The sequence below is a fragment of the Lycorma delicatula genome, chromosome 11, assembly GCF_047948215.1.
Source record: "Lycorma delicatula isolate Av1 chromosome 11, ASM4794821v1, whole genome shotgun sequence".
Lineage (NCBI taxonomy): Eukaryota > Metazoa > Arthropoda > Insecta > Hemiptera > Fulgoridae > Lycorma > Lycorma delicatula.
In genome coordinates, this window is record NC_134465.1 from 53508523 (window position 1) to 53521028 (window position 12506).

A 12506-nucleotide genomic window follows, 5' to 3' on the forward strand; every position below is an offset into this window, starting at 1 on the left:
TCTTGGCAGTTTAATATTTTTATACTTAATAGTTGAAAGAGACTTGTATGAACCATTCAAATGCAGTGTTCATGTTATAACAGTCATTTCCAGTCATCAGGAAAATTCACGTTGCAACATGCTTATTTATGCTTTTTGCATCATTTTGCTTTGCAGTTACAGACTGGTCAGTCTGACATTAGTCCAGTGACCTGTTACATCTTTACAGTGTCTCAAATTTCATCCTGTGTTTTGAAGGGTTTATTAAAATAAATTACTTAATAATATATTTGCATATTTTAAAATCAGTTAAATTTTTACATTTTCAAATAATTTAATGTGAAACAATGGAAGAACAATGTTCGATAGGAGTTTATGTGAATGAAGAGTGTCATAAAACAGTGTAGTATGGTACAGTGCCAAAAGAACTCATTAAAGTTTGTAAATTTAGTGATGAAAACCAACAACTTCATCTTTTACGTGTTAATTCAGATATCATTAGCGTTTGTAAATATCATGAAAAACGTTTTTGTCAAGATTTAGTCACATGAATGGACAGTTCTGTTGTGAACCTTTGATAACTGACAAAAAAACAGTTAAGAAATTTAAAACAAACAACATTAGAGCACACATCGGGTTTGTCTAGTGGTTAACGCGTCTTCCCAAATCAGCTGATTTGGAAAGTCGAGAGTTACAGCGTTCAAGTCATAGTAAAGCCAGTTATTTATACACAGATTTGAATACTAGATCGTGGTGTTCTTTGGTGGTTGGGTTTCAATTAACCACACATCTCAGGAACGGTCGAACTGAGAATGTACAAGACTACACTTCCTTTACACTCATACATATCATCCTCATTCATCCTCTGAAGAATTATCTAAACGGTAGTTACCGGAGACTAAACAGGAAAAAAGAAATAACATTAGAGCAATAAATATGTTCTTAAAGAACACATTTTTCTAAATTTGAACTTAGTTTCTGGAAAGTCTCTTTGTGTAAACTGTTTAAAAAGTATTTTTCTCAGCAGACCAAAGAACTATATGAATGTCAAGACCAAGAGTAATACATTGCCCCATATCACAATTGGATGCAGTTTGTAGTATCCGAATGTACGGAGCATCCGAAGTGACGGGTCCTTCTCAATTTCAAGAGAATTATCAGAAGAGATCTCACAACTGTTGGTTTACCACACTAAATGATAAACTTTCATTGCTATAAAAACAGGCTATTTCATTGAAAAATAATTCAAATTTTGTTACCATTAATTTTTTCGTCGAGTGTTTACAAAAAGAACCAATATGAAAATAAAAATGAATTCTTGAAAAAAGATGTAGGCTACTCATTGAAATATCAGTTAAGTTTTGAAAGTATTTTTGAATCAAAATTGAATTAAGTGGTAACTTAATTCAATTTTGATATAACGCCATTTTTGATATAACTGTTTAAATGTATACGCCAAACATTGTTATGACGAGCAACTATTTAGTTCTTTCTATAGCCGCTTGGTCTCATCTCTCTCCTCTCTAACTACAAGCGTTAACATATGTTGCAACAATTGTGTGTTTTTTATTCTTTTTTAAGAACGTTATGTATGCATTCAGTTATGTTTAAAATATAATGCTTTAACACCACATTATCAAAAATTATTTATCCTCCCAAAGGATTAATCATCAAATTACAATCCACTAGAAACATGAATTTATATTACAAAATTTTAAACAAAACATATGGTCCTCTTATCGGGCAGGATAATTAATTATTGTGTTTAAAATCCATCATTGACAGTAAAAGTGTAATAACAGTGCTATAGTATAGACAGTGATACCTTTGTGACTCGATTAATTGTGTTAAAGGTTGCTAAGGTTAAATTACACTGTGCGTAATTTATTTGCGTGCTTACACATTTCGTTAATGTGCATGTATTCGATACTACGCATTGTATCATATTACTCTCCTCATCACCATTCGGCGCCTAGCAGTCGCATACCACATCGCTGAATCATTAATGATGTCGTGCAACAGTCTGGATTGTTATAAAGTACGTATTATCAGTTTATTTTTGTTATCACTATCAGCTTTATTAGGATTTATTTTTTGTCTTCAATCATTTGACTGGTTTGATGCAGCTCTCCAAGATTCCCTATCTAGTGCTAGTCGTTTCATTTCGGTATACATCCTACATCCCTAACAATTTGTTTTACATATTCCAAACGTGGCCTGCCTAACAATTTTTTCCTTCTACCTGTCCCTCCAATATTAAAGCGACTATTCCAGGATGCCTTAATATGTGGCGTATAAGTCTCTCTTCTTTTAGCTATATTTTTCCTAATGCTTCTTTCTTCATCTATTTGGCGCAACACCTCTTCATATGTCATTTTATCCATCCATCTGAGTTTTAACATTCTCCTATAGCACCACATTTCAAAAGCTTCTAATCTTTTCTTCTCAGGTACTCCGATCGTCCAAGTTTCACTTCCATTTAAAGTGACGCTCCAAACATATAATTTCAAAAATCTTTTCTTGACGTTTAAATTAATTTTTGAGTGACAAATTATATTTCTGACTGAAGGCTCGTTTCTCCTGTGCTTATTCGGCATTTTTTTTATCGCTCCTGCTTCGTCCATCTTTAGTAATTCTACTTCCCAAACATTTTCTTGGAAAGAAAGCAGCTGTAGTTTACCATTGCTTTCAGCTGCGTAGTACCCAGTTGATTGAGTGATGTTGATATGGCCGTTTAAGTCGTCCTGACTTACTCCCTTAACAATTACTGAAAGAGCTGTTGCCCTCTTTCAGGAATCATTCCTTAGTGTGGCTCTCAACAGATACCTCTCAGATATGGTTGCACCTTCGGTCCAGCTATTCTGCATCACTGAGCACTCAAGCCCCCTCACCAACGGCAAGGTCTCATGATTCATAGGAGTAGTTTAGGCTCTTATCCAAAGAATAGTAGGAACTGTAAACAAACTCGATATTTTATTTAATAAGAAAGTTATAGCGATATTTTGTTTTTTTTTCGAAAAAGCCCCCCCCCCCCATGATCCGATTAGCAAACTCGACCAAGATTTTGGGTCGTTATATTTTATGTATCAATTTCCAAGTGATTGGTACAAAATTACGGCAATTATCGTGTCCACAAGGAAGTGAAATATATATATGGATAAAAGTAATATAAATAAACATATATATATATATATACTTTTGAGCTGACTGTGGTTTTGAGGTCTGGGGAATGTGAAACGCGAAGATATGTCGAAATTTTCTGGAAGTCGAATCGTGGAACCCATTACAATAGGTAGCTTTCTTACGAAATCTACCTAAAACATTAATTGTCCAAAAATATAATGAAATAAACTGTTTTGTAATTTGGGGGGGGGGGAATTTACCCATTTACAACCTCTTAAAATTGGAATTCATTCAGTTTTAAAAATATATATATATATATATATATATATATATATTACGTAAAAATAAAAACAAGAATTTATTTTTAATTATTAAAAGATCTTTTACTGATTTTGAATAAAAGTCCATTTAAAACCGTAATCCGTTTATATTTAACATCGGACATTTAATTATTAAATACCACGTCATAATTTTCAAGTCTTTTAAATTTATTTTTAATTATTAAAGATCTTTTACTGAATTTGAATAAAAGTTCATTTAAATCCATGACCCGTTTATATTAAACATCGGACATTTAATTATTAAATAACACGTCATTATTTTCAAGTCATTTAAATTTATTTTTAATTAAGTTCTTTAACTGATTTTGAATAAATGTTCATTTAAATCCATGATCCGTTTTATATTAAATATCGGACATTTAATTATTAAATTTCACGTTATTATTCTAAAGTCATTTTAATATAAAGTGATGTGTTGTTATTAAAGTGTAAGTTTCTCTATCGTATTCGTATTGTATTATAAAATTAAATTTAAGCTTTGTATTTTATTATAAGCGTATCATTACACATGTATTATTCGTTTATTTTTTTCTATATAAATTTTCTTTTTATACGATTATTACGTTTTATTAAATGAAATGTTTTATCTCTTTAATTTTTAAATAGCAAATGTAATATGTTTTATTACTTTAGACTGGAACACCCGTTTATAATTCTATTTTTGTTTTATGCCATTAGAATATAAACAACAACAAATATATATATCTAACTTTTTACTTCAGAATTAATTTTTTTATGTTTAGCCTTCGGAACTACTGAAAGGTATTAATTCAGAGGATGAATGAGGATAATATGTTTGAGTGAACGAATGAATTGTAGTCTCAAGTCGACAATTCCTGAGATGTGTGGTTAATTGAATCGCAACCACCAAAGAATACTGGTATCCACTGTATAGTATTCAAATCCACCAATTAAAATATTTAGCTGTTATTTATAAATATAGATTTTTACATCCTTGTACGAAGTAAAGGAAAAGTTTGTGATCGCGAGAAAAATTTCGGTTTTCAAATTTCAACGGAAGTTTCCATTGGACCACCCCTGAATCCATTTTGACTATTTTCGGCGTGACGTCTGTACGTACGTTATGTGGGTATGTTTCTCGCATAACTCAAAAACGATTAGGTTTAAAAACTCAAAATCCAAAACATTTGAATTTTGGAGTTTATCTTAACTGCAGTAAAATAAGCTCTCATTAAGAATTTATCAACGATATATCATAAGGGGTACTTATTTTCAATGGTTCCAGTGTTTTATAGCCAAATAAAAGTTTAGTGAAATATTTGACTCTTACAAGGGGAAGGTACATCTGTTCGAATCCGACTTAATTTTTGATTTTTTAATGAAAAGTACATAAAATTTTATTTCACTAATCTTCTGATTTTTTTCATATTTTTTTTATTGAATTATTTATTGTAAAACTTTTTTTTTACAATCGGAGGTTAATAATTATTAATAAATCAAAATAATTAATTTGAAATAAAGTTGAAAAAAGATTTCACCGGTGCTAAGGAGGGGATAAAAAAATATCCACCTTAAAGTTAAGAAAAACTTACTCAATACAATGGTTACGTGTAAAAAAGGTTTCCATCTTAAAATGCCTGCAATAAGTTTGGTCATCCCTTGCAGTAAGGTTGGTTATATCAAAAAATGGTTTCAGACAAAGGTTTTAGGTAATGTTTAGAGAATTAACGACCACTAAACCGATACGATTCTGTCCCTATTAAGATAGGTATGGTTTGACTTCAAACCCCTATTTTTTCCACCTTTTGGGCCAATGGTTGGTTATATCAAAAAACTTTACTTGGATAAGTTTTAGATCTTTATCCAAAAAATAAAAACTTTTTGAATTCGATATTTTGTTTTCTGGTTTTTTTACTTTTTGGTTTTGGTCATCCCTTGCCGTAAGGGTTGGTCATATCAAAAATCTCTTCAGACAAAGGTTTTAGGTAATGTTTAGAGAATTAACGACCCTTTTAAACCGATGCGATTCTGTGCCTACCAAAGAAGACGATTTTTGTTTGTCTTACAGCCCCCATTTTTTCCATCCCTTGAGCTAATGGTTGGTGATAGCAAAAAACATTACGTACATAAGTTTTAGGCTGTTAGAATCGTAAAAACGTTATAGCAATATTTGTTTTTTTTTTTCGAAAAAACCACCCTATTTCAACCCCCATGGTCCGATTTTGGCCGTTAACGAAGTCATCCGAGATTTTGTCAGTGTTTTTTAGGGAACAGTTTGAAAGTGATTGACGCAAAATTACGGCAGTTATCGTGTCCATAAGTAAGTGAAATATATATATATATATATATATACCTTTGAGCTGACAGTGGCTTTGGGGTCTGGGGATGTGAAACGGGCAAATTTTCCCGAAGTCGAATCATGGTACTCATTACAATAGAGGTAGCTTTCTTATGAAATTTACCTAAAAATGTAAAGCGCAAAGAAGAAAAAAAACCCCATGGAGGATTTATTTAGAGAGTCAAAATGGTACCTTTTTTAACAGGTTTTTCATGGTTATTGAGAGTTTATAACGTTTTTTTTTAGTACAATACACAAGAAACTCTTTAATATTTGCCATAAACATGTACAAAAACACTGCAAGTTGTGAAAATTTGATATTTTTATCACCAGCTCCATCATAGTTATTTGAAGTCAAAATTTGAATTTTTAAAAAAATTATAAAACTTTAGGGGTAAATATCATAATTAATATTATTTATGTAATACTATACTTAACATAGTTTTACATATAAGAAAATTCAATCTGTGTATGCCATCCCTGCCTCTTGAAAAAATTACCAGAAGTGAAATTTCACACTTTTCATGTTCAAACTATATTGATAATTTTCTCATAGAAAGAAGAGAGATAGTTAAATAAACCACTGTACCAATCTTTTACCTTGACAAAATATGAGTAAATTGCTTTTTCTTTCTTCCTTCCTTCCAGGACCAAATAGTTTTTTAGTTATGATTCTGTCTGTAAACCCTTACAATCACAAAAATAGGTGTGTGCCTCGTAACAAAAATGACCGCCACAGGTAAATTGCGTAAATAAAAAATTTAAAAAAATAGTTTTAAAAGTCCTGAAACATGTTTTTTTTTTTTAATTGGTCAAGCAACCAGCTTATTTCTTTTTTGGGACACTTCAAATGGATTGACCTTTAGTTAATTTTTATCAATGTGTATGCTATATTTCAAACATTTATCCAAAATAATAATGGGTAAGGTTAACTAATTTTTGTACAATCCATTGATACAAACCGACCTGATTGTATTATGAATTTTTACTGATTTATCCACAGTTTTTCTAAAAGAAAAATAATTATTACCCAACCAGTTTTTGCAGTTAAAATGCAAAATTAGTTATAAAAAAAGTCGTCCTATCTTCTAAGAGCCAAAATTGAGGTGAATAAAAATTTGTATATGTTGAAAATTTAATTTTTTCTAACAGTGGATCATAATGTTATAACTTTCTTCAGCCCTCTTCGTTCATTGCTATACTTTTTCTCTTCTTCAATTGGGTTTTTTTTTGTAGTTTGATTGTCAGTAATTTCTAGTTCAGTCAAACTAACTTGTACTAAATGAAAACTAGGACATTAATAAAATATTAGTGGCTTTTATACTGTAGTTTATCAATTTTTATTTCAAGACGTAAGGTAGTAGTACAATTAATACGGTTAACTTAACTGAATATCGGTCAGTAGCATGACCTTTTGTACTAAGGTTAAACCGTTTTTTTTTTTTTAAATTGTACGTTTAAGTCTATTTATTTCTGTTTCCTGATTCCAGCCTTTTTTTTTAATCAATACATCCATTTACTTGGTTCATTCATTCAGGTTTTCCTTTTTATTATTTATGGCACACATGTTTTTTCCCCTGTTTAGTAAAATTAACTTTAGTATTTGGATAATCAAATTTAAGTCTTTTAATGATTTTTGTTGCGTATGTATTTGTTAGTTTATCTTTTTCAGTAACAAGTAAATCTGGATTACATCAAATAAAATTTAACTAGACTAATTTATAATTAAATATTTTAAATGTATTATATATATAGATCTTTTTTTTTTTTTTATTTTATATATTTATATAAAATATATGTCATAAAAGAGTTTTTTTTAATAAGACAAGTATTTCATTTTATAACTCTGTAGGTAAGGCTACCATTTTATGATATTATAATATTATACCAAAGTAAACAAAAAAAAAAATAATTCAAAAAGTAGTAGGAAAGTCTGAATGTGGACACTACATGACTTCCTTGTACACCTATTAAATTACATATCCACATTTTTTTTTTTTTAATGAAAAGTACATAAAATTTTATTCATTAATTTTGATATCTTTTCTTTTTTTTGTTATTATTGAATTATTATTTATCGTAAAAGTTTTTTTGCAGTCATAGGTTAATAATCAATATATTTAAATTTAAAAAAAATGAGAATTTAAAAAAAGTTGATTCGAACCGATGTGCTCTTTCCCCTTGTAAGATTTGGATCTTAAAAATATATAAATACTAAAATATATAGTAATAATAATATATAAATAATAAATAAAACATTAAATAAAAATGTAATTTAATTTATTAAAATTTTGTTTGGCTAATAACTCAGGAACCGATGAAAATAAGTACCAATTATATCGTTAGAAAGCTCTCTAAATTAGGGCTTATTACTGCAGTTAACAAAAAGTATAATAAAATCCTAATTGTTTTGGATTTTGGACGTTTTTTGGGCACTTTTGGTTCAGTTGATTGCAATCAAAAGGGGAGGTACACAACTAGATGTTATACAGTCCAAAATTTCCTAAATCCAAAATTTTAACGTCCTATGGGTAATCGTTTTTTGATTTATGCGAGGTACATACGTACAGACGTTATGCCGAAATGAGTCAAAATGGGTATTTCTGTTGAAATATCCACTTTCCACGATCATAATACGTTCTTTACCTTCATACAAGGAAGTAAAAATGAGTTTAATATGGACTCATGAGAATTCCGTAGTTTTATATATAAGCAAACGGTACGGGAAAAATACAAACTTGTGTTTATAATTATATTGTTTATTGTTTTTTTAATTTTTATTGTTTATAAGTAACACATTTTTCAAATTTGAGAATAAATTTTATGAACAATATCTTGGGTTAACCATGGGATCGACTATTTCTACTTGTTTAGCAAATTTGGTTATGAAATTTTGTGAAACCCAAATAATGGCCAAATTGAGTGGTAAGGTGGCTTTTTATAAAAGATTTGTAGTTGCTATTTCATTAACCCACCGGGTTGGTCTAGTGGTGAACGCGTCTTCCCAAATCAGCTGATTTGGAAGCAGAGAGTTCCAGCGTTCAAGTCCTATAAAGCCAGTTATTTTTACATGGATTTGAATGCTAGATCGTGGATACCGGTGTTCTTTGGTGGTTGGGTTTCAATTAACCACACCTCAGGATTGGTCGAACTGAGAATGTACAAACAAGACCACACTTCATTTACACTCATACATATCATCCTCATTCATCCTCTGAAGTATTATCTAAAAACGGTAGTTACCGGAGGCTAAACAGGAAAAAGAAAGGAAGATGCTATTTCATTATTATGTTTGCCTGAGAACCAAACAAATATTAAATGAATTTAACAGATATCATAGTCTTTATGATTAAATTTACAAGTGAATGGAATTTAATAAAAATTTAGAGTTTCTTGATAATGCCATATCCCATGGGAATGGGAAAATACACAATCGTTAGTTTGCTAAAAAGACTTCTCCAGCTAGATATTTTTAAACTATTTGTCGGTCCAAGTCATATATAAAAGGTGTAATAAAAAATTTAGCAAAGAGAGTTCTAACATTTACTAACACAATCGATAGAAGGAAAATAATTAGTGAAAAAATAATTAACCTACAAAATTAATATTTACTGTGATCAAGACATCATCATGGGAGTTACTGTGTGTGATGAAAACAAATATCAGCCCTATATAACCATTACATATATCCAAAATTTGTTGGAAAAACTTAAAAATGTTTTGAAACAAGAATTCAAAGTTTTATTTAAAAACTTCTACTTCATTTTAATCACCTTTTCTCCAAATTGGAATCTGCAATTGACAAACTCAAACAGTCAATGTAATGAAAAATTAAGTTACTGCCTCATTCAAACATGTAAAAGAAAATAGTTTTAATTATCAATAAATAAAAATGTTTATTATAAACAGTACTAGGAGGTAGTAAACCCACCGGGTTGGTCTAGTGGGTGAACGTGTCTTCCCAAATCAGCTGATGTGGTAGTCGAGAGTTCCAGCGTTCAAGTCCTAGTAAAGCCAGATATTTTTACATGGATTTGAATACTAGATCGTAGATACCGGTATTCTTTGGCGGTTGGGTTTCAAATAACCACACATCTCACACATATCATCCTCCGAAGTAATACCTGAATGGTAATTCACGAAGGATAAACAGAAAAAGAAAAAGTACTAGGGGAGGTAGATACTTGTAATGATTATTTTCAAATGTAAAAATTCTATCAACAGAATGTATAATATTAATGCATGTGTAATCTTTTCTGCCTGCGGGACTCCTTTATTCCGCAAGTGTTTCTTAATGGAGAGCTAATTGCTATCTCTACTTCTGTCAGATTTTTAGGTTTATTTTTTGATAGCCACTTTACGTGGGTCTAACACATCAAAGAATTGAAATCGAGGTGTTCCAAACTTTTAGATATGCTGCGAATCCTTAGCAATACCAATCGGGGTGCCGATCGGTTGTGTATATTGCTTTTTTATTATTACTTTGTTCGTTCCCATTTGGATTAGGTTGTATCGCCTACTCTCTGCTCGTAATACCGCGCTTAAATAGCTATATGCTGTAAGCATCCTTGAGTGCGGTGAGCCGTCACTTAATAGAATAGACGGAAACAGGTATCTTATTTTACCCGCCTTTAGGGACAGCCAAATCTCCCGACTTTTGACGCAGTTCTTGGAAATACTTATTTTCGGAGATATGAGGACCGTCCACGTTGTACTGCACCTGTTCGTACCCGACGTTTACAGCACCTTATGAATGTTGACGCACCTTCTATCCGTGTTCATATCCGTTGACAAATCAGCTATTAAATTTTATGTTTGCACTTAATGATGTACAATAAAGAATCAACACAACCTATTGTTTTTCAGCAAATGTTTCACCATATTCTCTCCAAAGATTGTAGGCGCAGTAGTATGCGCAGATGGATCGAAACAGAACGATACCGTTGGATGCGCGTTTATTGTTAATGACCGAACATATGTTTGGTCTACCTGGTATTATGAGTATCTTTACTGCTAAATTCTACGCTGAAAATAAGGCTTTGAATACCATTAACCCTAAGTACCGTCGTATCTATTTGTAGCGACTCGTGTAGTGCTCTCCAAGCCTTAGAAAATCTTTATTCTGGGCATACTATCGTCACCGAAATCTGCAATGCACTTGCCCGAGTTGAACCATCGCAATATACAAGTGAGTTTCTTCTGGATCTCTAGCCACGTGGAGATTCCGGTTAATGAACGTGCAGATTCTGCTGCTAAAGACGCATGTAGTCAACCCGTGTTTACTACATCCGACATTATTAACTGTGTAAAACTCTCTGTTCGCGCAAAGTGGCAAGATGACTGGATGGCTACAGTAGATAACAAACTCTGGCACGTTAAAGATTGTGTGTTGCCATGGGACTCTTCGTACAGAAAAATTCGTCGTGAGGAAGTAGTGCTTTACCGACTGCGGATAGGACTTAACGAGAGCTAAGTCCTATACGGGTATCTGAAGTTAACACTAAACGCACCAGTATGCATGCACAGTCAACTACCGCTTGACTGTGCTCCACATTCTTGTGGAATGCTTACGTTATGCGGCCTTGCATCGTAAATTTAAATGCTCAGGAATTTTCGTCAAACGTTTTGGACCAGGTGTTTTTGTTTCTTCAGGGTGCTTAATATTTTAAAAGGTTAAAAATACTACAAAAAAGTAGTAAAAAGTCAAAAGGTGTTGTATGTTTGTATGTCTTAACATTTTAGTTGTTCGGAATTTGTTTTTAAATTTCAATTTTAATATTTTTGTTTTGATTTTTGTTATTCTATTAGGTTTTGTATTTTTATTTCCTGTTCTGTTTTCTGGGCGTTTTTATTTAACTTTTTAATTGTGAATTGTTTAACTTAGTTTTTTACGACACCATACATCAGGTTTGGGCAACGATAATGGCGATGCAATTTTCACCCAGAAAAAACCAAATAAAAAAACATATTCACACTTCAATACTGCATATTACTCTTAACATTCTCTACCCCCCACATATTTATTACTTCCATAACTATCTATCAGAATAGGAAAATAAACAAATGACAACACGGGGTATTCCATTTTAATTCAGAAAATCAGTACATCACTATTTTTGATTTTGATGATATTTGGTGTATATTATCTTATAATTCACCAACAAGTAAAAACAGCAATTTTCGGCCTTTCTCCATGACCCTCAAGCATTCTTATTTTTCATCGTACACAGGTCAAAAAGATATTTTTGGAAAGAGTAAAGATGGAACTTCATCTTGCTGTACTCTAAATTCATTTTGTTACATAACCAAATCTTGTTGTTTTTTCAAATTTTGTGTCAAAAATAAATAATAAAGGGCTTAGAGTAACAGTCCTGTTTTTTACCATTTAACTCTTAGGACTAGTAGTACTTATAAAAAAAAAATTGGACTGTTACAGAGTCTTTCATTAAAAATATTGCCTTCCAAATCATAAGATTTTGAAAATGTTTCAGTTTTGGGACCCAAAAACCACATGTGGGACAGGTGGCTAAAATCTGAAATGTTTGCAGCAGTAAGCCAACAAAACTGCTAAAAATACAGTTCCTTCTAACCGTAAACAAACATATCAATGTATCCAAAAATATTGATGTTATGTTTTTTTTTTCAGATTATAAAAATTACAAATAAACTCGTTTGATTATTAATTAACAAGTTATTAATTAACAATTTATTTATTCTATTACAGAATGATAAATAATAATTACAAAATTATAAACAATTCAAAT

At 31.1% G+C, this 12506-nt stretch overlaps 1 protein-coding gene across 3 annotated transcripts in view; it reads left to right on the plus strand.

Moving 5' to 3' along the window:
• The window catches only part of ktub (Tub domain-containing protein ktub), an 86190-nt gene that overhangs the window by 42713 nt on the left and 30971 nt on the right, over positions 1–12506 (plus strand). The window contains exon 1 of one of the 3 annotated variants that reach the window (XM_075378352.1): positions 1614–2017. The exons of the other annotated variants lie outside the window; for them this stretch is intronic. The gene's annotated coding sequence lies outside the window, so the exon portion shown is untranslated. Of the gene's footprint in view, positions 1–1613; positions 2018–12506 lie in introns of those variants that run through there. 3 annotated transcript variants of the gene reach the window in all.